At 47.8% G+C, this 24,395-nt stretch overlaps 36 non-coding genes across 36 annotated transcripts; all 36 read right to left on the reverse strand.

The window, feature by feature from the left end:
- Positions 1 to 359: 359 nt before the first annotated feature.
- Trnat-agu lies at positions 360 to 431 on the reverse strand. Its single transcript has one exon. It is a non-coding gene; the product is annotated as a tRNA-Thr (tRNA).
- Positions 432 to 752: 321 nt separating this feature from the next.
- Positions 753 to 825, reverse strand: Trnak-cuu. Its single transcript has one exon. It is a non-coding gene; the product is annotated as a tRNA-Lys (tRNA).
- A 438-nt stretch (positions 826 to 1,263) lies between these two features.
- On the reverse strand, positions 1,264 to 1,336 carry Trnar-ucg. The gene has a single exon. It is a non-coding gene; the product is annotated as a tRNA-Arg (tRNA).
- A 545-nt stretch (positions 1,337 to 1,881) lies between these two features.
- Trnat-agu lies at positions 1,882 to 1,953 on the reverse strand. The gene has a single exon. It is a non-coding gene; the product is annotated as a tRNA-Thr (tRNA).
- Positions 1,954 to 2,274: 321 nt separating this feature from the next.
- Positions 2,275 to 2,347, reverse strand: Trnak-cuu. The gene has a single exon. It is a non-coding gene; the product is annotated as a tRNA-Lys (tRNA).
- Positions 2,348 to 2,785: 438 nt separating this feature from the next.
- Trnar-ucg lies at positions 2,786 to 2,858 on the reverse strand. The gene has a single exon. It is a non-coding gene; the product is annotated as a tRNA-Arg (tRNA).
- Positions 2,859 to 3,403: 545 nt separating this feature from the next.
- Positions 3,404 to 3,475, reverse strand: Trnat-agu. The gene has a single exon. It is a non-coding gene; the product is annotated as a tRNA-Thr (tRNA).
- Positions 3,476 to 3,796: 321 nt separating this feature from the next.
- On the reverse strand, positions 3,797 to 3,869 carry Trnak-cuu. Its single transcript has one exon. It is a non-coding gene; the product is annotated as a tRNA-Lys (tRNA).
- A 438-nt stretch (positions 3,870 to 4,307) lies between these two features.
- Positions 4,308 to 4,380, reverse strand: Trnar-ucg. The gene has a single exon. It is a non-coding gene; the product is annotated as a tRNA-Arg (tRNA).
- A 6,501-nt stretch (positions 4,381 to 10,881) lies between these two features.
- Positions 10,882 to 10,954, reverse strand: Trnak-cuu. Its single transcript has one exon. It is a non-coding gene; the product is annotated as a tRNA-Lys (tRNA).
- Positions 10,955 to 11,392: 438 nt separating this feature from the next.
- On the reverse strand, positions 11,393 to 11,465 carry Trnar-ucg. The gene has a single exon. It is a non-coding gene; the product is annotated as a tRNA-Arg (tRNA).
- Positions 11,466 to 12,007: 542 nt separating this feature from the next.
- Positions 12,008 to 12,079, reverse strand: Trnat-agu. The gene has a single exon. It is a non-coding gene; the product is annotated as a tRNA-Thr (tRNA).
- A 321-nt stretch (positions 12,080 to 12,400) lies between these two features.
- Positions 12,401 to 12,473, reverse strand: Trnak-cuu. The gene has a single exon. It is a non-coding gene; the product is annotated as a tRNA-Lys (tRNA).
- A 438-nt stretch (positions 12,474 to 12,911) lies between these two features.
- Positions 12,912 to 12,984, reverse strand: Trnar-ucg. The gene has a single exon. It is a non-coding gene; the product is annotated as a tRNA-Arg (tRNA).
- A 542-nt stretch (positions 12,985 to 13,526) lies between these two features.
- Trnat-agu lies at positions 13,527 to 13,598 on the reverse strand. The gene has a single exon. It is a non-coding gene; the product is annotated as a tRNA-Thr (tRNA).
- A 321-nt stretch (positions 13,599 to 13,919) lies between these two features.
- On the reverse strand, positions 13,920 to 13,992 carry Trnak-cuu. Its single transcript has one exon. It is a non-coding gene; the product is annotated as a tRNA-Lys (tRNA).
- A 438-nt stretch (positions 13,993 to 14,430) lies between these two features.
- Trnar-ucg lies at positions 14,431 to 14,503 on the reverse strand. The gene has a single exon. It is a non-coding gene; the product is annotated as a tRNA-Arg (tRNA).
- Positions 14,504 to 15,045: 542 nt separating this feature from the next.
- On the reverse strand, positions 15,046 to 15,117 carry Trnat-agu. The gene has a single exon. It is a non-coding gene; the product is annotated as a tRNA-Thr (tRNA).
- Positions 15,118 to 15,438: 321 nt separating this feature from the next.
- On the reverse strand, positions 15,439 to 15,511 carry Trnak-cuu. Its single transcript has one exon. It is a non-coding gene; the product is annotated as a tRNA-Lys (tRNA).
- A 438-nt stretch (positions 15,512 to 15,949) lies between these two features.
- Trnar-ucg lies at positions 15,950 to 16,022 on the reverse strand. The gene has a single exon. It is a non-coding gene; the product is annotated as a tRNA-Arg (tRNA).
- Positions 16,023 to 16,564: 542 nt separating this feature from the next.
- Positions 16,565 to 16,636, reverse strand: Trnat-agu. Its single transcript has one exon. It is a non-coding gene; the product is annotated as a tRNA-Thr (tRNA).
- Positions 16,637 to 16,957: 321 nt separating this feature from the next.
- Trnak-cuu lies at positions 16,958 to 17,030 on the reverse strand. Its single transcript has one exon. It is a non-coding gene; the product is annotated as a tRNA-Lys (tRNA).
- A 438-nt stretch (positions 17,031 to 17,468) lies between these two features.
- On the reverse strand, positions 17,469 to 17,541 carry Trnar-ucg. The gene has a single exon. It is a non-coding gene; the product is annotated as a tRNA-Arg (tRNA).
- A 542-nt stretch (positions 17,542 to 18,083) lies between these two features.
- On the reverse strand, positions 18,084 to 18,155 carry Trnat-agu. Its single transcript has one exon. It is a non-coding gene; the product is annotated as a tRNA-Thr (tRNA).
- Positions 18,156 to 18,476: 321 nt separating this feature from the next.
- Positions 18,477 to 18,549, reverse strand: Trnak-cuu. Its single transcript has one exon. It is a non-coding gene; the product is annotated as a tRNA-Lys (tRNA).
- Positions 18,550 to 18,987: 438 nt separating this feature from the next.
- Positions 18,988 to 19,060, reverse strand: Trnar-ucg. Its single transcript has one exon. It is a non-coding gene; the product is annotated as a tRNA-Arg (tRNA).
- A 542-nt stretch (positions 19,061 to 19,602) lies between these two features.
- Positions 19,603 to 19,674, reverse strand: Trnat-agu. The gene has a single exon. It is a non-coding gene; the product is annotated as a tRNA-Thr (tRNA).
- A 320-nt stretch (positions 19,675 to 19,994) lies between these two features.
- Trnak-cuu lies at positions 19,995 to 20,067 on the reverse strand. Its single transcript has one exon. It is a non-coding gene; the product is annotated as a tRNA-Lys (tRNA).
- A 438-nt stretch (positions 20,068 to 20,505) lies between these two features.
- On the reverse strand, positions 20,506 to 20,578 carry Trnar-ucg. The gene has a single exon. It is a non-coding gene; the product is annotated as a tRNA-Arg (tRNA).
- Positions 20,579 to 21,120: 542 nt separating this feature from the next.
- Positions 21,121 to 21,192, reverse strand: Trnat-agu. Its single transcript has one exon. It is a non-coding gene; the product is annotated as a tRNA-Thr (tRNA).
- Positions 21,193 to 21,513: 321 nt separating this feature from the next.
- Trnak-cuu lies at positions 21,514 to 21,586 on the reverse strand. The gene has a single exon. It is a non-coding gene; the product is annotated as a tRNA-Lys (tRNA).
- A 438-nt stretch (positions 21,587 to 22,024) lies between these two features.
- Trnar-ucg lies at positions 22,025 to 22,097 on the reverse strand. The gene has a single exon. It is a non-coding gene; the product is annotated as a tRNA-Arg (tRNA).
- Positions 22,098 to 22,645: 548 nt separating this feature from the next.
- Trnat-agu lies at positions 22,646 to 22,717 on the reverse strand. The gene has a single exon. It is a non-coding gene; the product is annotated as a tRNA-Thr (tRNA).
- A 321-nt stretch (positions 22,718 to 23,038) lies between these two features.
- On the reverse strand, positions 23,039 to 23,111 carry Trnak-cuu. Its single transcript has one exon. It is a non-coding gene; the product is annotated as a tRNA-Lys (tRNA).
- Positions 23,112 to 23,549: 438 nt separating this feature from the next.
- Positions 23,550 to 23,622, reverse strand: Trnar-ucg. Its single transcript has one exon. It is a non-coding gene; the product is annotated as a tRNA-Arg (tRNA).
- Positions 23,623 to 24,164: 542 nt separating this feature from the next.
- Trnat-agu lies at positions 24,165 to 24,236 on the reverse strand. Its single transcript has one exon. It is a non-coding gene; the product is annotated as a tRNA-Thr (tRNA).
- Positions 24,237 to 24,395: the final 159 nt, after the last annotated feature.

Raw genomic sequence — 24,395 nt, forward strand, 5'->3', positions numbered from 1 at the left:
GTTGCAAATCAGCTTCAATTGCTTACTGCCATCTCAGTCGCTTGCAGAAGGTGCCTCACCCTATGTCATACAATGGCGAGTTGCCTCTATTACCAAAGCGGCGGCGGCGCCGACGACGACGACAACCGCGAGGGTCTCTACCAGGGGTAGAAAATACATCACAAGAACTAAGTATTCCACGTCGGCATTCTCCAGAGACTGCCAAAAGCAGCAGTTTCTGGTGCCTACTTTAATAGCACCATTCGCACTATTCATTTGCGAAAGCATTTCTTAAATACCGAACCCATTCATAATTTTTTATATCCTTGACCGCTTTTTTCGAAAGCTCTACGTTAGAAGGGGCTGTTACAAAATTCTTTCGCCTCCTGTGAGGATCGAACTCACGACCTCTGGTTTACTAGACCAGCGCTCTGCCACTGAGCTAAGGAGGCGCCGCCTAGTTCACATTTCGGGTACTTCAATCTTATGGACCAGTCAATCGGAGCCCTTCAGCTGGAAACGCACCGCATTAGCGACCATTATTTGTATTTAGTTAGCACAGCTGCTGCTTTCCTACACATCTCACACGATATCGATGTACGCCTAAAATTCCAAAACAACACTTTTATTTCATTTCAGAGCTACTTTCAGCTTCAAAAACCATTCCTCTGATATTCATACGAAGCTAGGCATCGTCGTAACCCGTTACGTTCATTACGCAAGGCTCACGAGAGGGGCGCAGGTTGCATCCGCGTAGACACAAAATTTTGCGCCGCCCAGCGTGGGGCTCGAACCCACGACCCTGAGATTAAGAGTCTCATGCTCTAGCGACTGAGCTAGCCGGGCTCCACACAACGCGTCACGAGCCATACAGTATTTATGCGACCTGCGACCATCTATGGAAGATCCTTTTGACTACAGCTTATTTCCTGCTGCCACAAATGATCTACAATTCCTATTCAATGAAATAAATTTTCCGAAAGGCATCAAATCTACTTGAAATGATACGTGGCTATCAGCACCATTATTCAACACACATGCTCGACTGTGCGCAGACGCCTGTGGCGCAGCTCTTGGGTCCTGAGTCAGACGCAGTAGTTCCAAAAATCTCTCCTGATCGGCACTGTGCCGAAAATTTCGCTACACAACCCCTTTGTCTTGCTTGAGCTTCAGGTAGACGCCGGTTTGCAGCCAGGAAGCGGACAGCAGCAACTTTCAACTAGATTTGTAGTACTCCAACAACTCAGTAAAACAGCATGCATCTTTTGCAGAACTGGAAAAACTCGACCGTGACAGGATCCAAACCTGCAATCTTCGGATCCGAAGTCCGACGCCTTATCCATTAGGCCACACGGTCACTGGCGCAATATGCTTCCCCACACACACCTCATTGTCGCCATTTGTACGCTTGCCGGAATGAATTTCCCATCTTTGACGCAATTCTCCATCTCCAATTTCAGTTCTAAAAAGGCGACGCTACTTCTTGCTGTGTCCCATCGCAAGTTACATTCAAGCCCTTGTGATGCTGATCAAACAAGAGGTTGCAAATCAGCTTCAATTGCTTACTGCCATCACAGTCGCTTGCAGAAGGTGCCTCACCCTATGTCATACAATGGCGAGTTGCCTCTATTACCAAAGCGGCGGCGGCGCCGACGACGACGACGACAACCGCGAGGGTCTCTACCAGGGGTAGAAAATACATCACAAGAACTAAGTATTCCACGTCGGCATTCTCCGGAGACTGCCAAAAGCAGCAGTTTCTGGTGCCTACTTTAATAGCACCATTCGCACTATTCATTTGCGAGAGCATTTCTTAAATACCGAACCCATTCATAATTTTTTATATCCTTGACCGCTTTTTTCGAAAGCTCTACGTTAGAAGGGGCTGTTACAAAATTCTTTCGCCTCCTGTGAGGATCGAACTCACGACCTCTGGTTTACTAGACCAGCGCTCTGCCACTGAGCTAAGGAGGCGCCGCCTAGTTCACATTTTGGGTACTTCAATCTTATGGACCAGTCAATCGGAGCCCTTCAGCTGGAAACGCACCGCATTAGCGACCATTATTTGTATTTAGTTAGCACAGCTGCTGCTTTCCTACACATCTCACACGATATCGATGTACGCCTAAAATTCCAAAACAACACTTTTATTTCATTTCAGAGCTACTTTCAGCTTCAAAAACCATTCCTCTGATATTCATACGAAGCTAGGCATCGTCGTAACCCGTTACGTTCATTACGCAAGGCTCACGAGAGGGGCGCAGGTTGCATCCGCGTAGACACAAAATTTTGCGCCGCCCAGCGTGGGGCTCGAACCCACGACCCTGAGATTAAGAGTCTCATGCTCTACCGACTGAGCTAGCCGGGCTCCACACAACGCGTCACGAGCCATACAGTATTTATGCGACCTGCGACCATCTATGGAAGATCCTTTTGACTACAGCTTATTTCCTGCTGCCACAAATGATCTACAATTCCTATTCAATGAAATAAATTTTCCGAAAGGCATCAAATCTACTTGAAATGATACGTGGCTATCAGCACCATTATTCAACACACATGCTCGACTGTGCGCAGACGCCTGTGGCGCAGCTCTTGGGTCCTGAGTCAGACGCAGTAGTTCCAAAAATCTCTCCTGATCGGCACTGTGCCGAAAATTTCGCTACACAACCCCTTTGTCTTGCTTGAGCTTCAGGTAGACGCCGGTTTGCAGCCAGGAAGCGGACAGCAGCAACTTTCAACTAGATTTGTAGTACTCCAACAACTCAGTAAAACAGCATGCATCTTTTGCAGAACTGGAAAAACTCGACCGTGACAGGATCCAAACCTGCAATCTTCGGATCCGAAGTCCGACGCCTTATCCATTAGGCCACACGGTCACTGGCGCAATATGCTTCCCCACACACACCTCATTGTCGCCATTTGTACGCTTGCCGGAATGAATTTCCCATCTTTGACGCAATTCTCCATCTCCAATTTCAGTACTAAAAAGGCGACGCTACTTCTTGCTGTGTCCCATCGCAAGTTACATTCAAGCCCTTGTGATGCTGATCAAACAAGAGGTTGCAAATCAGCTTCAATTGCTTACTGCCATCACAGTCGCTTGCAGAAGGTGCCTCACCCTATGTCATACAATGGCGAGTTGCCTCTATTACCAAAGCGGCGGCGGCGCCGACGACGACGACGACAACCGCGAGGGTCTCTACCAGGGGTAGAAAATACATCACAAGAACTAAGTATTCCACGTCGGCATTCTCCGGAGACTGCCAAAAGCAGCAGTTTCTGGTGCCTACTTTAATAGCACCATTCGCACTATTCATTTGCGAGAGCATTTCTTAAATACCGAACCCATTCATAATTTTTTATATCCTTGACCGCTTTTTTCGAAAGCTCTACGTTAGAAGGGGCTGTTACAAAATTCTTTCGCCTCCTGTGAGGATCGAACTCACGACCTCTGGTTTACTAGACCAGCGCTCTGCCACTGAGCTAAGGAGGCGCCGCCTAGTTCACATTTTGGGTACTTCAATCTTATGGACCAGTCAATCGGAGCCCTTCAGCTGGAAACGCACCGCATTAGCGACCATTATTTGTATTTAGTTAGCACAGCTGCTGCTTTCCTACACATCTCACACGATATCGATGTACGCCTAAAATTCCAAAACAACACTTTTATTTCATTTCAGAGCTACTTTCAGCTTCAAAAACCATTCCTCTGATATTCATACGAAGCTAGGCATCGTCGTAACCCGTTACGTTCATTACGCAAGGCTCACGAGAGGGGCGCAGGTTGCATCCGCGTAGACACAAAATTTTGCGCCGCCCAGCGTGGGGCTCGAACCCACGACCCTGAGATTAAGAGTCTCATGCTCTACCGACTGAGCTAGCCGGGCTCCACACAACGCGTCACGAGCCATACAGTATTTATGCGACCTGCGACCATCTATGGAAGATCCTTTTGACTACAGCTTATTTCCTGCTGCCACAAATGAGCTACAATTCCTATTCAATGAAATAAATTTTCCGAAAGGCATCAAATCTACTTGAAATGATACGTGGCTATCAGCACCATTATTCAACACACATGCTCGACTGTGCGCAGACGCCTGTGGCGCAGCTCTTGGGTCCTGAGTCAGACGCAGTAGTTCCAAAAATCTCTCCTGATCGGCACTGTGCCGAAAATTTCGCTACACAACCCCTTTGTCTTGCTTGAGCTTCAGGTAGACGCCGGTTTGCAGCCAGGAAGCGGACAGCAGCAACTTTCAACTAGATTTGTAGTACTCAAACAACTCAGTAAAACAGCATGCATCTTTTGCAGAACTGGAAAAACTCGACCGTGACAGGATTCGAACCTGCAATCTTCGGATCCGAAGTCCGACGCCTTATCCATTAGGCCACACGGTCACTGGCGCAATATGCTTCCCCACACACACCTCATTGTCGCCATTTGTACGCTTGCCGGAATGAATTTCCCATCTTTGACGCAATTCTCCATCTCCAATTTCAGTACTAAAAAGGCGACGCTACTTCTTGCTGTGTCCCATCGCAAGTTACATTCAAGCCCTTGTGACGCTGATCAAACAAGAGGTTGCAAATCAGCTTCAATTGCTTACTGCCATCTCAGTCGCTTGCAGAAGGTGCCTCACCCTATGTCATACAATGGCGAGTTGCCTCTATTACCAAAGCGGCGGCGGCGCCGACGACGACGACAACCGCGAGGGTCTCTACCAGGGGTAGAAAATACATCACAAGAACTAAGTATTCCACGTCGGCATTCTCCAGAGACTGCCAAAAGCAGCAGTTTCTGGTGCCTACTTTAATAGCACCATTCGCACTATTCATTTGCGAAAGCATTTCTTAAATACCGAACCCATTCATAATTTTTTATATCCTTGACCGCTTTTTTCGAAAGATCTACGTTAGAAGGGGCTGTTACAAAATTCTTTTGCCTCCTGTGAGGATCGAACTCACGACCTCTGGTTTACTAGACCAGCGCTCTGCCACTTTTTTTTTTTTTTTCTTTTTTTTTTTGACGATGACCTGCAAGACCCTGGGCTGCGATCCCCCCCCCCCATTGAAATGTTGCTCCAAAGCCTTCGGTATGGCGTGCAGGGTGCATCTCAAACATGTATTTGCAACTCACCGCGACAATCGTCATTTGTTTTTTCGAGATACTGAAAAATGAAGGGGGCACCCGGGATTGAACCGGGGACCTCTCGATCTGTAGTCGAATGCTCTACGACTTCTTTTTTTTTTTTTTTTTTAACTTTAATACATTTCCGGTACCGGGAATCGAACCCGGGCCTCCTGGGTGAGAGCCAGGTATCCGAGCCACTTTTTTTTTTTTTTTTTTTTTAAATGCCTGCAATTCAGTCTCAGCTCATTATGAGCAAATGAAAGCGTAATTATTGTTCCTCTAACAAATATATCTATTGAAAAAAAAAAAAATATATTAAGGAACATCCACAACACAGCCACTTCAAAAGAAGTACACTACTGAAATTAAAATCCTAAAACATGACTATATAATGTAGACTGCTTTGTGTGAAAAAAAAAAAAAAAAAAAAAAAAAAAAACACGGAAACTTCAGTCCTGGTGTAGAGAAGAAACATACATAAAGGCGGCAAATCCAGGAACAGTATAAAAGAAAATGGCTCACACAGGTGACCTTAGCCAACACCCTCTCTTTCAAATGTCAGGCTAAGCATATTGGCAAAATCATCTCGGAGGCCTGGCAATCGCAAGCGCTGCCAGTAAGCAGTAAGCATGTACTGCCGAAACGCTAGGTGTCCATCCTCTTCATGACAACTGATGACAAAATGTACGAAATGGCCAATCAACCACATGACGGTATGGAGCTTCGTCCGCGGAAAAAAGGAAGAATCGGGCCGGACGATGATGTCAATAGTATAAGCGGCTTCAGCAGACCTAGTGACAAAGGCAAGTTGTTTCCTGAGCCAACGCCAATTAGCAAGGTGCCCACAGCAGGTGAATCGATGTTCAAGGGTATCCACGAGACCACACCGAGTACAGGTGTCCGTGTCAGAAAGACCAATACTGTGCAGTCGTACATTGGTGGGAACCAAATTATTTATTACCCTATACCACGTGGACGCCACGGCCATAGAGTGGATCGGCAGACTAACATTCTTCCAGACGTTCCTCCAGGACACAGATGGAGACGCCAGTTCTATTGGATTGGGACCGGCCAGCCCCTCCCAGCGGGCAATCAAGCCCTTGGTCGTTGGCACCGGTCGCCGCAAGAAGACGTCACCGAGGTAACTCACCGCAATGTAAAATTCCCGAATGTGTTTCAACTTAAAATTTAGGCGTCCGACATCGACAGGTGGAGCAAGGCTCGCCGGACGCACAACAGTAAAAAGCCTGGATGTAATTGAAGTCACTTCTTGCGTAACAATTAGAGTCGTTCGGCGGACGTACAAAGCAGACGCCTTGCGAGTAATGTCAGAGAGGCCCAAGCCTCCGGAGATACGCGGTTTCGTCATTACCTCGTAACGTAACTTGAATAGATGGCCCTTCTATATAAACCTGCTAGACAATTGGCGCAACCTTTTCGCCACCATCATGGGAAGTGGGAACAGCTGAGCAACATAATAAGCTTTACATAGAACGTAGGTGTCTAAAATTCTGACTTTTTGCAAAATGGTAGCAGAGCGCTGCTCATGGACCATCAGAGCCCCCTGTATCTTCTCGGTGACAGATTTCCAATTGAGAGCCGCCATTTTTAGAGGACACCGATCAATGATAATCCCCAAGGACGTATGGCGATCGACAACAGTGGCCCAAGGGACGTCAGCATCGCGAAATCCTCGAATATCAAGGAACTTACATTTACCCTGATTGAGACGCGCTCCAGAGACACGACAGTATGCATCAACTGCCCCTTTCAACAACGGGATATCATCACGTTGACGGAGGAGAACAACGACATCATCCGCATATGCCTTAACCGAGAGCTTCCCACCAGAGAGGGACATACCCTGAAGCTTGAGAGCAATAGTCCGAAGCAGCGGTTCCAGGGACAATACGAATAAGGACATAGAGAGCGGACTACCCTGAGGCACTCCGCGGCGGATAGCAATGGGCGGCGTCAGCTGCCCATTGACTGACACCCGAGCTGTTATTCCCCTATACAAATTGCCAAGAACACCACGTGATGAAGCGTTAAAACCTATTGTACCTAAAACACGATCTAAAAACACATGACTGACGTGATCAAAAGCCTTATGAAAATCAAGGAAGGCAAAGGCACAATGTACGTTTGTAACCGCCGCAACCGAGACAACATCCCGATATTCGGCTACTGGTGTCAGAATAGATCTATCATGAAAACAACATTGATGCGCACCAATCACACTCCGAAGCAGAGAGGACAACCGGCTATTGAGCGCTCTAGCAGCTGTCTTGTAGTCAAAATTCAGCAATGTGAGCGGACGAAGATTGGCAGCAGATAAACGACCAGAAGACTTCGGAATTAAAACAATTTCCCTACTTTAAAATCGGCAGGCACATCCATCCCCCTGACAATCTCATTTAAAATCTGCGTAAAAATGCCACCCAAAAGAGGCCAAAAACGGAGATAAAATTCTTTAGGCAGGCCGTCTGGACCCGGCGATTTACTGGACGGAGAGCGAGCAATAAAATCGAAAACCTCATCTACCTGGAACTCCCGGAGAAATTCGCCGTTCGCGTCAGGCGCGATCGTCGCAGTTAGATCCCCAAAGACATCATCCGAAAGAGACCCACCAGAATCATCGGCAGAATAGAGACTAGTGTAATACTGGTGAAGAGCACGAACCATTTCCTCCTGTGCAAGAAGCTGTCGCCCATCATCCACCGTAAGAGAAGAGATGAAGGAGCGACGACGACGTGTGTGATGCCGTAGCAGGTGGTACAAGGATGTCAGTTCACCTTCAACAAGAGAGTGAGGTTTCGACTTAACTCGCAGACCATCCATCTGTCGTCGTTTAAGGCTCAAGAGCTTGGCTTTAATACGACGAACATCATGGATCCGCAGAGGAGAGGTACCCGCTGCGTCATATAGTTCACGCAGGACAGAGTAGTAATATTCATACGTGTTCTTAAAATCACGCTCCCTTGCAGCACAGTAAAAAATCAAAGTCTGACGAATCTTGGGCTTGGCAAACGCAGTCCACCAAACCAGCAAGGAGGGGTATCGCGGGACAGAGCGAAGACATCGCTCCCACACGCCACTTATAACATCATCCATAGCACTGTCGGCAAGGTGGGAAACATTTAACATCCACTGGGAACGATAAAGTGTTGCAGGTTGGTGACTAAGATTTACAGTTGCAGTAAAAGCACAATGGTCAGAAAAACTAGTAGGAATAACATCGACAGAAAGAATTTTATCACATAAAAAATCAGATAAATAGAATCTGTCGAGTCTACTGCATGAGGACGCGGTAAAAAACGTATATTTCACCAGGGTTGGATATTTGTGTTCCCAAACATCACGCAGATGCATCGTACGAACTAAGTCATGTAAATCACGGCAATAATTAAAATTGGGGGACTGGTCTTCAGGGCGTAAAACACAATTAAAATCGCCTCCGAGCAGGAGACTCCGAGGACTCTGGCGCAAAAGATAAATAAGCTCTTCTTTATAAAAGCGCGATCGAGCCACAGTGTGACCCGATCCAGAGGGGGCATACAAAACAACGAGGCGGAGATCAAAAAGACGACAACCAATCCCACGGCCAGAGTCAAGGAATTCAATGTCAGTAATAGGAATGCCCTCTCGAAAGAAAAGAGCAGTTCCTGTTGAATATTCCGGCGCGACATTAAAAACAGTTTGAAATCCAGGTAGAGAGAGATCAGAAAACAACACTTCCTGCAAAAACACTACGTCCGCACAGGCGTCGTAAATAAACTGCCGCAAAGAGGCAATGCGAACGTCGGACTCAATACGGTTAACATTTAAGGTAAGAAAGGTGTATGCTTGAACCATAGAGAGAAAAGCGAGAAAAGAAATCACCTACACCGACGCACCAGCGTCACAGTCCATAGCAGGGGTGACGGAGGCATCCGAGGGAGGGGGACTGCTACCCCGTTCCGCGGATCCCTTACGCTTCGGTTTTTTACGAACAGCATTAACGTTCGGCTGAACGCGTAACTTGCGTCGGCTGACGGGCAAGGAAGCTTCAGCCGCCGGTGACGTAGGAGGGTCAAGTTCTGTATCCGACACCACCCGCGCCGGTCCACATGCGGGATCCGGGGTCGCGGCGGAAACATCCGACGAAACGGAATGGTCAACACCTGCACTAGCTTCCGGCAAACATGGACTGCACGGAGGCGAAACGTGAGCAGGAAGGTCCGAGGCAGCAGAGTTGGAAGGAAGCGGAGCAGCTCCGCTGGCAGAGGTATGGGGCAGCGAAGCAGGAAGTTGTCGCGGCTCCACTTGTTGTGACATCGAAGTCGGTTCGGAAGACGGCGCCAACAGGCCCGACCGACGACCCGACTCGAGAGAAGCTGCGTCGGAGGCCGGAAGGGCGCCAGCAGCCGCCACCGGAACCGCTACCTCAGGAGGGCAGGGAGCAGCTACAGTACACAGTGGCTCGGAGGATGCCGGTCGCTCGGACTGGGGCATCTCAGGGAGATCCTCATCCGTACTATTTCCATCGTGTGGGCGACGCCTCTTATTATTCAAAAGTGGCACACCCACCTGAGGGACAGACGGAACAACATCAGATTTAGCACGTAAAGGAGGAAATTCTGTGTCAGGGGTGCGCAAAACCTGTGGCGGGGCGCTACTACCACTGGACTGTGCTACACCAAGAGCAGAACCACCTGCAACGAGGTCAGCGACCGTTAACTTGCGACGCTGTTCGAGAGAATTTTTTAAAACAAAAACTCTCCGCGGACAGTCGGTACGCACGTGACCACTTTCATTGCACAAAAAACAGGTGCCAACCTGACCACTATATGTGACATGGACACGATATCCACCGATCTGCAGGTGAGATGGAATATTCTGCTTAACGTGCATTTCGACTGAACGAATACCACTGTAACATTGCAGGCGATGTTGGCTTGACCAGCGTTCAAGGCGAATGCTCTTTACATCACCATACTTTTGTAGACCCTCCTTAAGATAGACATTATCCACCTCCGGTGGAAGGTTGTAAACACGAACATTGGTATACGTGATGGAAGCATTGGAAAGCAGCACGGTACTTACAGAATCATCCCGATGCCGAAAGAGAACTTGATGACCATATTTAGAAAGAATTTTATCAACCTGAAGTGGGTCCATGAACTTAACAAAGAAAACATACAGTTCGGTATCAAAATAAGCAGTGTGCACCTGATCCGAATGAACACCAAAGGTATCCACCAACCAATCATGAATCTCAAGAGAACTAGGTTGCACATGGCGGGTTGACTTGTCAAAAGCAAAACTAACTGTAGCCTGACGAGGAATAACCTGGGACGACATTTTCAAAATATGCGGTCGAAACCGCTACACAAAAAACACCGAAATAAGGACAGAAAAAAAAACACAAGGTACGAAACAACGACGGAGAAACACTCACAGAAGTTGCAACACAACACGTAACAAAAACGATAGTCCACTATACGTAACGCTACGGCGGAGCGGAAGACTAGGCACGTCCACACTGCACGGCGTCTAAAGCGGAACTATAGCACAGCTGCTGCTTTCCTACACATCTCACACGATATCGATGTACGCCTAAAATTCCAAAACAACACTTTTATTTCATTTCAGAGCTACTTTCAGCTTCAAAAACCATCCCTCTGATATTCATACGAAGCTAGGCATCGTCGTAACCCGTTACGTTCATTACGCAAGGCTCACGAGAGGGGCGCAGGTTGCATCCGCGTAGACACAAAATTTTGCGCCGCCCAGCGTGGGGCTCGAACCCACGACCCTGAGATTAAGAGTCTCATGCTCTACCGACTGAGCTAGCCGGGCTCCACACAACGCGTCACGAGCCATACAGTATTTATGCGACCTGCGACCATCTATGGAAGATCCTTTTGACTACAGCTTATTTCCTGCTGCCACAAATGAGCTACAATTCCTATTCAATGAAATAAATTTTCCGAAAGGCATCAAATCTACTTGAAATGATACGTGGCTATCAGCACCATTATTCAACACACATGCTCGACTGTGCGCAGACGCCTGTGGCGCAGCTCTTGGGTCCTGAGTCAGACGCAGTAGTTCCAAAAATCTCTCCTGATCGGCACTGTGCCGAAAATTTCGCTACACAACCCCTTTGTCTTGCTTGAGCTTCAGGTAGACGCCGGTTTGCAGCCAGGAAGCGGACAGCAGCAACTTTCAACTAGATTTGTAGTACTCAAACAACTCAGTAAAACAGCATGCATCTTTTGCAGAACTGGAAGAACTCGACCGTGACAGGATTCGAACCTGCAATCTTCGGATCCGAAGTCCGACGCCTTATCCATTAGGCCACACGGTCACTGGCGCAATATGCTTCCCCACACACACCTCATTGTCGCCATTTGTACGCTTGCCGGAATGAATTTCCCATCTTTGACGCAATTCTCCATCTCCAATTTCAGTACTAAAAAGGCGACGCTACTTCTTGCTGTGTCCCATCGCAAGTTACATTCAAGCCCTTGTGACGCTGATCAAACAAGAGGTTGCAAATCAGCTTCAATTGCTTACTGCCATCTCAGTCGCTTGCAGAAGGTGCCTCACCCTATGTCATACAATGGCGAGTTGCCTCTATTACCAAAGCGGCGGCGGCGCCGACGACGACGACAACCGCGAGGGTCTCTACCAGGGGTAGAAAATACATCACAAGAACTAAGTATTCCACGTCGGCATTCTCCGGAGACTGCCAAAAGCAGCAGTTTCTGGTGCCTACTTTAATAGCACCATTCGCACTATTCATTTGCGAGAGCATTTCTTAAATACCGAACCCATTCATAATTTTTTATATCCTTGACCGCTTTTTTCGAAAGATCTACGTTAGAAGGGGCTGTTACAAAATTCTTTTGCCTCCTGTGAGGATCGAACTCACGACCTCTGGTTTACTAGACCAGCGCTCTGCCACTGAGCTAAGGAGGCGCCGCCTAGTGCACATTTCGGGTACTTCAATCTTATGGACCAGTCAATCGGAGCCCTTCAGGTGGAAACGCACCGCATTAGCGACCATTATTTGTATTTAGTTAGCACAGCTGCTGCTTTCCTACACATCTCACACGATATCGATGTACGCCTAAAATTCCAAAACAACACTTTTATTTCATTTCAGAGCTACTTTCAGCTTCAAAAACCATTCCTCTGATATTCATACGAAGCTAGGCATCGTCGTAACCCGTTACGTTCATTACGCAAGGCTCACGAGAGGGGCGCAGGTTGCATCCGCGTAGACACAAAATTTTGCGCCGCCCAGCGTGGGGCTCGAACCCACGACCCTGAGATTAAGAGTCTCATGCTCTACCGACTGAGCTAGCCGGGCTCCACACAACGCGTCACGAGCCATACAGTATTTATGCGACCTGCGACCATCTATGGAAGATCCTTTTGACTACAGCTTATTTCCTGCTGCCACAAATGAGCTACAATTCCTATTCAATGAAATAAATTTTCCGAAAGGCATCAAATCTACTTGAAATGATACGTGGCTATCAGCACCATTATTCAACACACATGCTCGACTGTGCGCAGACGCCTGTGGCGCAGCTCTTGGGTCCTGAGTCAGACGCAGTAGTTCCAAAAATCTCTCCTGATCGGCACTGTGCCGAAAATTTCGCTACACAACCCCTTTGTCTTGCTTGAGCTTCAGGTAGACGCCGGTTTGCAGCCAGGAAGCGGACAGCAGCAACTTTCAACTAGATTTGTAGTACTCAAACAACTCAGTAAAACAGCATGCATCTTTTGCAAAACTGGAAGAACTCGACCGTGATAGGATTCGAACCTGCAATCTTCGGATCCGAAGTCCGACGCCTTATCCATTAGGCCACACGGTCACTGGCGCAATATGCTTCCCCACACACACCTCATTGTCGCCATTTGTACGCTTGCCGGAATGAATTTCCCATCTTTGACGCAATTCTCCATCTCCAATTTCAGTACTAAAAAGGCGACGCTACTTCTTGCTGTGTCCCATCGCAAGTTACATTCAAGCCCTTGTGACGCTGATCAAACAAGAGGTTGCAAATCAGCTTCAATTGCTTACTGCCATCTCAGTCGCTTGCAGAAGGTGCCTCACCCTATGTCATACAATGGCGAGTTGCCTCTATTACCAAAGCGGCGGCGGCGCCGACGACGACGACAACCGCGAGGGTCTCTACCAGGGGTAGAAAATACATCACAAGAACTAAGTATTCCACGTCGGCATTCTCCGGAGACTGCCAAAAGCAGCAGTTTCTGGTGCCTACTTTAATAGCACCATTCGCACTATTCATTTGCGAGAGCATTTCTTAAATACCGAACCCATTCATAATTTTTTATATCCTTGACCGCTTTTTTCGAAAGATCTACGTTAGAAGGGGCTGTTACAAAATTCTTTTGCCTCCTGTGAGGATCGAACTCACGACCTCTGGTTTACTAGACCAGCGCTCTGCCACTGAGCTAAGGAGGCGCCGCCTAGTGCACATTTCGGGTACTTCAATCTTATGGACCAGTCAATCGGAGCCCTTCAGCTGGAAACGCACCGCATTAGCGACCATTATTTGTATTTAGTTAGCACAGCTGCTGCTTTCCTACACATCTCACACGATATCGATGTACGCCTAAAATTCCAAAACAACACTTTTATTTCATTTCAGAGCTACTTTCAGCTTCAAAAACCATTCCTCTGATATTCATACGAAGCTAGGCATCGTCGTAACCCGTTACGTTCATTACGCAAGGCTCACGAGAGGGGCGCAGGTTGCATCCGCGTAGACACAAAATTTTGCGCCGCCCAGCGTGGGGCTCGAACCCACGACCCTGAGATTAAGAGTCTCATGCTCTACCGACTGAGCTAGCCGGGCTCCACACAACGCGTCACGAGCCATACAGTATTTATGCGACCTGCGACCATCTATGGAAGATCCTTTTGACTACAGCTTATTTCCTGCTGCCACAAATGATCTACAATTCCTATTCAATGAAATAAATTTTCCGAAAGGCATCAAATCTACTTGAAATGATACGTGGCTATCAGCACCATTATTCAACACACATGCTCGACTGGGTGCAGACGCCTGTGGCGCAGCTCTTGGGTCCTGAGTCAGACGCAGTAGTTCCAAAAATCTCTCCTGATCGGCACTGTGCCGAAAATTTCGCTACACAACCCCTTTGTCTTGCTTGAGCTTCAGGTAGACGCCGGTTTGCAGCCAGGAAGCGGACAGCAGCAACTTTCAACTAGATTTGTAGTACTCAAACAACTCAGTAAAACAGCATGCATCTTTTGCAAAACTGGAAGAACTCGACCGTGACAGGATTCGAACCTGCAATCTTCGGATCCGAAGTCCGACGCCTTATCCATTAGGCCACACGGTCACTGGCGCAATATGCTTCCCCACACACACCTCATTGTCGCCATTTGTACGCTTGCCGGAATGAATTTCCCATCTTTGACGCAATTCTCCATCTCCAATTTCAGTACTAAAAAGGCGACGCTACTTCTTGCTGTGTCCCATCGCAAGTTACATTCAAGCCCTTGTGACGCTGATCAAACAAGAGGTTGCAAATCAGCTTCAATTGCTTACTGCCATCTCAGTCGCTTGCAGAAGGTGCCTCACCCTATGTCATACAATGGCGAGTTGCCTCTATTACCAAAGCGGCGGCGGCGCCGACGACGACGACAACCGCGAGGGTCTCTACCAGGGGTAGAAAATACATCACAAGAACTAAGTATTCCACGTCGGCATTCTCCGGAGACTGCCAAAAGCAGCAGTTTCTGGTGCCTACTTTAATAGCACCATTCGCACTATTCATTTGCGAGAGCATTTCTTAAATACCGAACCCATTCATAATTTTTTATATCCTTGACCGCTTTTTTCGAAAGATCTACGTTAGAAGGGGCTGTTACAAAATTCTTTTGCCTCCTGTGAGGATCGAACTCACGACCTCTGGTTTACTAGACCAGCGCTCTGCCACTGAGCTAAGGAGGCGCCGCCTAGTGCACATTTCGGGTACTTCAATCTTATGGACCAGTCAATCGGAGCCCTTCAGGTGGAAACGCACCGCATTAGCGACCATTATTTGTATTTAGTTAGCACAGCTGCTGCTTTCCTACACATCTCACACGATATCGATGTACGCCTAAAATTCCAAAACAACACTTTTATTTCATTTCAGAGCTACTTTCAGCTTCAAAAACCATTCCTCTGATATTCATACGAAGCTAGGCATCGTCGTAACCCGTTACGTTCATTACGCAAGGCTCACGAGAGGGGCGCAGGTTGCATCCGCGTAGACACAAAATTTTGCGCCGCCCAGCGTGGGGCTCGAACCCACGACCCTGAGATTAAGAGTCTCATGCTCTACCGACTGAGCTAGCCGGGCTCCACACAACGCGTCACGAGCCATACAGTATTTATGCGACCTGCGACCATCTATGGAAGATCCTTTTGACTACAGCTTATTTCCTGCTGCCACAAATGAGCTACAATTCCTATTCAATGAAATAAATTTTCCGAAAGGCATCAAATCTACTTGAAATGATACGTGGCTATCAGCACCATTATTCAACACACATGCTCGACTGTGCGCAGACGCCTGTGGCGCAGCTCTTGGGTCCTGAGTCAGACGCAGTAGTTCCAAAAATCTCTCCTGATCGGCACTGTGCCGAAAATTTCGCTACACAACCCCTTTGTCTTGCTTGAGCTTCAGGTAGACGCCGGTTTGCAGCCAGGAAGCGGACAGCAGCAACTTTCAACTAGATTTGTAGTACTCAAACAACTCAGTAAAACAGCATGCATCTTTTGCAAAACTGGAAGAACTCGACCGTGATAGGATTCGAACCTGCAATCTTCGGATCCGAAGTCCGACGCCTTATCCATTAGGCCACACGGTCACTGGCGCATTATGCTTCCCCACACACACCTCATTGCCGCCATTTGTACGCTTGCCGGAATGAATTTCCCATCTTTGACGCAATTCTCCATCTCCAATTTCAGTACTAAAAAGGCGACGCTACTTCTTGCTGTGTCCCATCGCAAGTTACATTCAAGCCCTTGTGACGCTGATCAAACAAGAGGTTGCAAATCAGCTTCAATTGCTTACTGCCATCTCAGTCGCTTGCAGAAGGTGCCTCACCCTATGTCATACAATGGCGAGTTGCCTCTATTACCAAAGCGGCGGCGGCGCCGACGACGACGACAACCGCGAGGGTCTCTACCAGGGGTAGAAAATACATCACAAGAACTAAGTATTCCACGTCGGCATTCTCCGGAGACTGCCAAAAGCAGCAGTTTCTGGTGCCTACTTTAATAGCACCATTCGCACTATTCATTTGCGAGAGCATTTCTTAAATACCGAACCCATTCATAATTTTTTATATCCTTGACCGCTTTTTTCGAAAGATCTACGTTAGAAGGGGCTGTTACAAAATTCTTTTGCCTCCTGTGAGGATCGAACTCACGACCTCTGGTTTACTAGACCAGCGCTCTGCCACTGAGCTAAGGAGGCGCCGCCTAGTGCACATTTCGGGTACTTCAATCTTATGGACCAGTCAATCGGAGCCCTTCAGCTGGAAACGCACCGCATTAGCGACCATTATTTGTATTTAGTTAGCACAGCTGCTGCTTTCCTACACATCTCACACGATATCGATGTACGCCTAAAATTCCAAAACAACACTTTTATTTCATTTCAGAGCTACTTTCAGCTTCAAAAACCATTCCTCTGATATTCATACGAAGCTAGGCATCGTCGTAACCCGTTACGTTCATTACGCAAGGCTCACGAGAGGGGCGCAGGTTGCATCCGCGTAGACACAAAATTTTGCGCCGCCCAGCGTGGGGCTCGAACCCACGACCCTGAGATTAAGAGTCTCATGCTCTACCGACTGAGCTAGCCGGGCTCCACACAACGCGTCACGAGCCATACAGTATTTATGCGACCTGCGACCATCTATGGAAGATCCTTTTGACTACAGCTTATTTCCTGCTGCCACAAATGAGCTACAATTCCTATTCAATGAAATAAATTTTCCGAAAGGCATCAAATCTACTTGAAATGATACGTGGCTATCAGCACCATTATTCAACACACATGCTCGACTGTGCGCAGACGCCTGTGGCGCAGCTCTTGGGTCCTGAGTCAGACGCAGTAGTTCCAAAAATCTCTCCTGATCGGCACTGTGCCGAAAATTTCGCTACACAACCCCTTTGTCTTGCTTGAGCTTCAGGTAGACGCCGGTTTGCAGCCAGGAAGCGGACAGCAGCAACTTTCAACTAGATTTGTAGTACTCAAACAACTCAGTAAAACAGCATGCATCTTTTGCAAAACTGGAAGAACTCGACCGTGATAGGATTCGAACCTGCAATCTTCGGATCCGAAGTCCGACGCCTTATCCATTAGGCCACACGGTCACTGGCGCAATATGCTTCCCCACACACACCTCATTGCCGCCATTTGTACGCTTGCCGGAATGAATTTCCCATCTTTGACGCAATTCTCCATCTCCAATTTCAGTACTAAAAAGGCGACGCTACTTCTTGCTGTGTCCCATCGCAAGTTACATTCAAGCCCTTGTGACGCTGATCAAACAAGAGGTTGCAAATCAGCTTCAATTGCTTACTGCCATCTCAGTCGCTTGCAGAAGGTGCCTCACCCTATGTCATACAATGGCGAGTTGCCTCTATTACCAAAGCGGCGGCGGCGCCGACGACGACGACAACCGCGAGGGTCTCTACCAGGGGTAGAAAATACATCACAAGAACTAAGTATTCCACGTCGGCATTCTCCGGAGACTGCCAAAAGCAGCAGTTTCTGGTGCCTACTTTAATAGCACCATTCGCACTATTCATTTGCGAGAGCATTTCTTAAATACCGAACCCATTCATAATTTTTTATATCCTTGACCGCTTTTTTCGAAAGATCTACGTTAGAAGGGGCTGTTACAAAATTCTTTTGCCTCCTGTGAGGATCGAACTCACGACCTCTGGTTTACTAGACCAGCGCTCTGCCACTGAGCTAAGGAGGCGCCGCCTAGTGCACATTTCGGGTACTTCAATCTTATGGACCAGTCAATCGGAGCCCTTCAGCTGGAAACGCACCGCATTAGCGACCATTATTTGTATTTAGTTAGCACAGCTGCTGCTTTCCTACACATCTCACACGATATCGATGTACGCCTAAAATTCCAAAACAACACTTTTATTTCATTTCAGAGCTACTTTCAGCTTCAAAAACCATTCCTCTGATATTCATACGAAGCTAGGCATCGTCGTAACCCGTTACGTTCATTACGCAAGGCTCACGAGAGGGGCGCAGGTTGCATCCGCGTAGACACAAAATTTTGCGCCGCCCAGCGTGGGGCTCGAACCCACGACCCTGAGATTAAGAGTCTCATGCTCTACCGACTGAGCTAGCCGGGCTCCACACAACGCGTCACGAGCCATACAGTATTTATGCGACCTGCGACCATCTATGGAAGATCCTTTTGACTACAGCTTATTTCCTGCTGCCACAAATGAGCTACAATTCCTATTCAATGAAATAAATTTTCCGAAAGGCATCAAATCTACTTGAAATGATACGTGGCTATCAGCACCATTATTCAACACACATGCTCGACTGTGCGCAGACGCCTGTGGCGCAGCTCTTGGGTCCTGAGTCAGACGCAGTAGTTCCAAAAATCTCTCCTGATCGGCACTGTGCCGAAAATTTCGCTACACAACCCCTTTGTCTTGCTTGAGCTTCAGGTAGACGCCGGTTTGCAGCCAGGAAGCGGACAGCAGCAACTTTCAACTAGATTTGTAGTACTCAAACAACTCAGTAAAACAGCATGCATCTTTTGCAGAACTGGAAGAACTCGACCGTGACAGGATTCGAACCTGCAATCTTCGGATCCGAAGTCCGACGCCTTATCCATTAGGCCACACGGTCACTGGCGCAATATGCTTCCCCACACACACCTCATTGTCGCCATTTGTACGCTTGCCGGAATGAATTTCCCATCTTTGACGCAATTCTCCATCTCCAATTTCAGTACTAAAAAGGCGACGCTACTTCTTGCTGTGTCCCATCGCAAGTTACATTCAAGCCCTTGTGACGCTGATCAAACAAGAGGTTGCAAATCAGCTTCAATTGCTTACTGCCATCTCAGTCGCTTGCAGAAGGTGCCTCACCCTATGTCATACAATGGCGAGTTGCCTCTATTACCAAAGCGGCGGCGGCGCCGACGACGACGACAACCGCGAGGGTCTCTACCAGGGGTAGAAAATACATCACAAGAACTAAGTATTCCACGTCGGCATTCTCCGGAGACTGCCAAAAGCAGCAGTTTCTGGTGCCTACTTTAATAGCACCATTCGCACTATTCATTTGCGAGAGCATTTCTTAAATACCGAACCCATTCATAATTTTTTATATCCTTGACCGCTTTTTTCGAAAGATCTACGTTAGAAGGGGCTGTTACAAAATTCTTTTGCCTCCTGTGAGGATCGAACTCACGACCTCTGGTTTACTAGACCAGCGCTCTGCCACTGAGCTAAGGAGGCGCCGCCTACTGCACATTTCGGGTACTTCAATCTTATGGACCAGTCAATCGGAGCCCTTCAGCTGGAAACGCACCGCATTAGCGACCATTATTTGTATTTAGTTAGCACAGCTGCTGCTTTCCTACACATCTCACACGATATCGATGTACGCCTAAAATTCCAAAACAACACTTTTATTTCATTTCATTGCTACTTTCAGCTTCAAAACCATTCCTCTGATATTCATACGAAGCTAGGCATCGTCGTAACCCGTTACGTTCATTACGCAAGGCTCACGAGAGGGGCGCAGGTTGCATCCGCGTAGACACAAAATTTTGCGCCGCCCAGCGTGGGGCTCGAACCCACGACCCTGAGATTAAGAGTCTCATGCTCTACCGACTGAGCTAGCCGGGCTCCACACAACGCGTCACGAGCCATACAGTATTTATGCGACCTGCGACCATCTATGGAAGATCCTTTTGACTACAGCTTATTTCCTGCTGCCACAAATGAGCTACAATTCCTATTCAATGAAATAAATTTTCCGAAAGGCATCAAATCTACTTGAAATGATACGTGGCTATCAGCACCATTATTCAACACACATGCTCGACTGTGCGCAGACGCCTGTGGCGCAGCTCTTGGGTCCTGAGTCAGACGCAGTAGTTCCAAAAATCTCTCCTGATCGGCACTGTGCCGAAAATTTCGCTACACAACCCCTTTGTCTTGCTTGAGCTTCAGGTAGACGCCGGTTTGCAGCCAGGAAGCGGACAGCAGCAACTTTCAACTAGATTTGTAGTACTCAAACAACTCAGTAAAACAGCATGCATCTTTTGCAAAACTGGAAGAACTCGACCGTGATAGGATTCGAACCTGCAATCTTCGGATCCGAAGTCCGACGCCTTATCCATTAGGCCACACGGTCACTGGCGCAATATGCTTCCCCACACACACCTCATTGTCGCCATTTGTACGCTTGCCGGAATGAATTTCCCATCTTTGACGCAATTCTCCATCTCCAATTTCAGTACTAAAAAGGCGACGCTACTTCTTGCTGTGTCCCATCGCAAGTTACATTCAAGCCCTTGTGACGCTGATCAAACAAGAGGTTGCAAATCAGCTTCAATTGCTTACTGCCATCTCAGTCGCTTGCAGAAGGTGCCTCACCCTATGTCATACAATGGCGAGTTGCCTCTATTACCAAAGCGGCGGCGGCGCCGACGACGACGACAACCGCGAGGGTCTCTACCAGGGGTAGAAAATACATCACAAGAACTAAGTATTCCACGTCGGCATTCTCCGGAGACTGCCAAAAGCAGCAGTTTCTGGTGCCTACTTTAATAGCACCATTCGCACTATTCATTTGCGAGAGCATTTCTTAAATACCGAACCCATTCATAATTTTTTATATCCTTGACCGCTTTTTTCGAAAGATCTACGTTAGAAGGGGCTGTTACAAAATTCTTTTGCCTCCTGTGAGGATCGAACTCACGACCTCTGGTTTACTAGACCAGCGCTCTGCCACTGAGCTAAGGAGGCGCCGCCTAGTGCACATTTCGGGTACTTCAATCTTATGGACCAGTCAATCGGAGCCCTTCAGCTGGAAACGCACCGCATTAGCGACCATTATTTGTATTTAGTTAGCACAGCTGCTGCTTTCCTACACATCTCACACGATATCGATGTACGCCTAAAATTCCAAAACAACACTTTTATTTCATTTCAGAGCTACTTTCAGCTTCAAAAACCATTCCTCTGATATTCATACGAAGCTAGGCATCGTCGTAACCCGTTACGTTCATTACGCAAGGCTCACGAGAGGGGCGCAGGTTGCATCCGCGTAGACACAAAATTTTGCGCCGCCCAGCGTGGGGCTCGAACCCACGACCCTGAGATTAAGAGTCTCATGCTCTACCGACTGAGCTAGCCGGGCTCCACACAACGCGTCACGAGCCATACAGTATTTATGCGACCTGCGACCATCTATGGAAGATCCTTTTGACTACAGCTTATTTCCTGCTGCCACAAATGAGCTACAATTCCTATTCAATGAAATAAATTTTCCGAAAGGCATCAAATCTACTTGAAATGATACGTGGCTATCAGCACCATTATTCAACACACATGCTCGACTGTGCGCAGACGCCTGTGGCGCAGCTCTTGGGTCCTGAGTCAGACGCAGTAGTTCCAAAAATCTCTCCTGATCGGCACTGTGCCGAAAATTTCGCTACACAACCCCTTTGTCTTGCTTGAGCTTCAGGTAGACGCCGGTTTGCAGCCAGGAAGCGGACAGCAGCAACTTTCAACTAGATTTGTAGTACTCAAACAACTCAGTAAAACAGCATGCATCTTTTGCAAAACTGGAAGAACTCGACCGTGATAGGATTCGAACCTGCAATCTTCGGATCCGAAGTCCGACGCCTTATCCATTAGGCCACACGGTCACTGGCGCAATATGCTTCCCCACACACACCTCATTGTCGCCATTTGTACGCTTGCCGGAATGAATTTCCCATCTTTGACGCAATTCTCCATCTCCAATTTCAGTACTAAAAAGGCGACGCTACTTCTTGCTGTGTCCCATCGCAAGTTACATTCAAGCCCTTGTGACGCTGATCAAACAAGAGGTTGCAAATCAGCTTCAATTGCTTACTGCCATCTCAGTCGCTTGCAGAAGGTGCCTCACCCTATGTCATACAATGGCGAGTTGCCTCTATTACCAAAGCGGCGGCGGCGCCGACGACGACGACGACGACAACCGCGAGGGTCTCTACCAGGGGTAGAAAATACATCACAAGAACTAAGTATTCCACGTCGGCATTCTCCGGAGACTGCCAAAAGCAGCAGTTTCTGGTGCCTACTTTAATAGCACCATTCGCACTATTCATTTGCGAGAGCATTTCTTAAATACCGAACCCATTCATAATTTTTTATATCCTTGACCGCTTTTTTCGAAAGATCTACGTTAGAAGGGGCTGTTACAAAATTCTTTTGCCTCCTGTGAGGATCGAACTCACGACCTCTGGTTTACTAGACCAGCGCTCTGCCACTGAGCTAAGGAGGCGCCGCCTAGTGCACATTTCGGGTACTTCAATCTTATGGACCAGTCAATCGGAGCCCTTCAGCTGGAAACGCACCGCATTAGCGACCATTATTTGTATTTAGTTAGCACAGCTGCTGCTTTCCTACACATCTCACACGATATCGATGTACGCCTAAAATTCCAAAACAACACTTTTATTTCATTTCAGAGCTACTTTCAGCTTCAAAAACCATTCCTCTGATATTCATACGAAGCTAGGCATCGTCGTAACCCGTTACGTTCATTACGCAAGGCTCACGAGAGGGGCGCAGGTTGCATCCGCGTAGACACAAAATTTTGCGCCGCCCAGCGTGGGGCTCGAACCCACGACCCTGAGATTAAGAGTCTCATGCTCTACCGACTGAGCTAGCCGGGCTCCACACAACGCGTCACGAGCCATACAGTATTTATGCGACCTGCGACCATCTATGGAAGATCCTTTTGACTACAGCTTATTTCCTGCTGCCACAAATGAGCTACAATTCCTATTCAATGAAATAAATTTTCCGAAAGGCATCAAATCTACTTGAAATGATACGTGGCTATCAGCACCATTATTCAACACACATGCTCGACTGTGCGCAGACGCCTGTGGCGCAGCTCTTGGGTCCTGAGTCAGACGCAGTAGTTCCAAAAATCTCTCCTGATCGGCACTGTGCCGAAAATTTCGCTACACAACCCCTTTGTCTTGCTTGAGCTTCAGGTAGACGCCGGTTTGCAGCCAGGAAGCGGACAGCAGCAACTTTCAACTAGATTTGTAGTACTCAAACAACTCAGTAAAACAGCATGCATCTTTTGCAAAACTGGAAGAACTCGACCGTGATAGGATTCGAACCTGCAATCTTCGGATCCGAAGTCCGACGCCTTATCCATTAGGCCACACGGTCACTGGCGCAATATGCTTCCCCACACACACCTCATTGTCGCCATTTGTACGCTTGCCGGAATGAATTTCCCATCTTTGACGCAATTCTCCATCTCCAATTTCAGTACTAAAAAGGCGACGCTACTTCTTGCTGTGTCCCATCGCAAGTTACATTCAAGCCCTTGTGACGCTGATCAAACAAGAGGTTGCAAATCAGCTTCAATTGCTTACTGCCATCTCAGTCGCTTGCAGAAGGTGCCTCACCCTATGTCATACAATGGCGAGTTGCCTCTATTACCAAAGCGGCGGCGGCGCCGACGACGACGACAACCGCGAGGGTCTCTACCAGGGGTAGAAAATACATCACAAGAACTAAGTATTCCACGTCGGCATTCTCCGGAGACTGCCAAAAGCAGCAGTTTCTGGTGCCTACTTTAATAGCACCATTCGCACTATTCATTTGCGAGAGCATTTCTTAAATACCGAACCCATTCATAATTTTTTATATCCTTGACCGCTTTTTTCGAAAGATCTACGTTAGAAGGGGCTGTTACAAAATTCTTTTGCCTCCTGTGAGGATCGAACTCACGACCTCTGGTTTACTAGACCAGCGCTCTGCCACTGAGCTAAGGAGGCGCCGCCTAGTGCACATTTCGGGTACTTCAATCTTATGGACCAGTCAATCGGAGCCCTTCAGCTGGAAACGCACCGCATTAGCGACCATTATTTGTATTTAGTTAGCACAGCTGCTGCTTTCCTACACATCTCACACGATATCGATGTACGCCTAAAATT

The sequence above is a fragment of the Schistocerca piceifrons genome, unplaced genomic scaffold, assembly GCF_021461385.2.
Source record: "Schistocerca piceifrons isolate TAMUIC-IGC-003096 unplaced genomic scaffold, iqSchPice1.1 HiC_scaffold_1772, whole genome shotgun sequence".
Taxonomy (NCBI): Eukaryota; Metazoa; Arthropoda; class Insecta; order Orthoptera; family Acrididae; genus Schistocerca; species Schistocerca piceifrons.